We start from the raw sequence: 1961 nt of genomic DNA on the forward strand, positions 1-1961 counted from the left end.
GATTACATCATGAAGGAGGCTACTGATTCTGGCCCTGTGACACTTGGTGGTGAGGTGAGCTGATTCACCTGGTAAATAACTTTTACATTAAATATTTTGTTTTTGCTATCAAAAGTAAATTAACTAATAACCTGCATTATTGCAGGACACTCAGCAAAATATGGACTCTACACCATGAGGCAGGCTCATGTTAATACTTATAAGAGCACATAAGGTGAGCAACACCACATATTATTGTACACTGTCCTGGATTTGTTTTCTTTCTGCATGATTTGTTTTCTTTCTGCATCTCATCATTAGCCTGGCTGATCACGTGATAACTCCTGTCATCTGGTTATGACAGCATGAGGATGTCCTCACACACCTGTAACCTATCAGCTCATCTGGCAGAATAGAGAGAGAAGAGACAACACCACATCTCCTATTCCTGGAAAGCCTTCAGCCATCCTTCGATGACTGAGAACCTCCATCAGCTCTGTCTCCTGTCTGCCTACAATTATTATAATAAATATTGTGTTTGACAAGTTTTTTGTGCTGCCAAATATCTCATTTTGATTCCAGTTTTGATATTTTAATGGATATTTATAAATTACATTAATTGAATTATCACATTGTCGCATGTTTAACTAGCTCTATTGTGATGAATTAAACTAACACCTCACTGTTAAAAGCTTGTTTTAATTTCAAGCATGTTTAAGTATTTATGGACATGAACAAAAATAGGAAATATATCAATTGAGATTTATTTAATATAACAAATAAGGGGGAAAGAGTCATTGAAAGGCACATTCTTCTGGAAGCTCCTGATCCTGACGACACCAGCAGAGGAGACCACCTGCAGACACCAGAGGACCTAGAACCGAGAGAGCAGCTGTTATTAGTAAATAAATAAAGAAATCAGGGCAGTTTTAGTGGGCTGAACACATTACAGAATAATTTTCTCATGGGATATTTTCATAACTTTATGCAGCAGACTGTAACTTAAGCCCAGGGCTACCGGAGAACTGCTATCCAGCACGTTTCAGTGGTTTTCCTGCTTTAACAGGTTAGATTAGCTGTTAAGCAGCTCAGCTATTTGTTGCTGATTAAAACCAGGTGTGTTGAAGCAGATAAACCTCTAACACATGCTGAATACTAGCTCTAGGGCCGTGGAGACAAACCCTGCAGCTAATCTGATGCTATGGCTAACGGCTGCTTACATTCAGAGATGGTTCTGTTGGGTCGGTTCCTGTAGTTTCAGGCAACTCACAAGCTCAAAACAATAATAAGGCTCAGGTCCGCTTGTCTCCTCCAAATAGACTTGGTCCCTGTCTTCTCGAGTGTCTGTGTAAGGAGGGGGAGAAACGTCCTCCACTTCTAATGACTGCTCAGAGTGAAGGGAGCTAGCATCGTCTAGTTAGCCGTCGTCTTCATCACTGCCACGGCTCCGCCCTCTTGGTCCTCCAGGCAACGCCTACTAATGTTGCAGTTTTTAAAATTGATATGTGGGTGGAGTAAGACTCTGAGGGGGGAGTGACAACTTCTTTACGTTAACTTACAGACGCCTTATGTGCTGTTATCAGATAAGAAATGCTAACATTTAGCAGCAATTTACCTTTTTCTTTAACTGAAGTCAGTATTATGAAAGTCTGTATTCATTCTGGTATTCCAGTTAGTTTTGCCATTCATCTAAGACATATCCCCTAAATATACATATTTGTGGCATTATGTTTATTTTTTCCAGGCTCAGTCCTTTGATGTTGTCTCATTAAGTGAACTACCAAGTATAAAAATGCTCCCATGCTGTGCATTTTCCTTACCACTTAATTTTTGAGTGAATTTTTTTGATCATGTGACTGACTCTCCTTCTTCTATGGTTTTGATAGTGGTGGTATCGCACCCTCTAGTGGCACAAATTATATTACACCCATGCAAAGCCGAATGACTTAAACTGGCAGCAAACTGGATAAAACTATTTTATC

At 39.7% G+C, this 1961-nt stretch overlaps 1 long non-coding RNA gene across 1 annotated transcript; it reads right to left on the reverse strand.

Moving 5' to 3' along the window:
- Positions 1-729: 729 nt before the first annotated feature.
- On the reverse strand, positions 730-1438 carry LOC129153195 (uncharacterized). The gene is made up of 2 exons (XR_008559397.2): positions 1200-1438; positions 730-853 (listed from the first exon to the last, which is right to left on the reverse strand). It is a non-coding gene; the product is annotated as an uncharacterized lncRNA (long non-coding RNA).
- Between the last annotated feature and the right edge of the window lie 523 nt (positions 1439-1961).

Source organism: Nothobranchius furzeri, chromosome 9 (genome assembly GCF_043380555.1).
Source record: "Nothobranchius furzeri strain GRZ-AD chromosome 9, NfurGRZ-RIMD1, whole genome shotgun sequence".
NCBI lineage: Eukaryota > Metazoa > Chordata > Actinopteri > Cyprinodontiformes > Nothobranchiidae > Nothobranchius > Nothobranchius furzeri.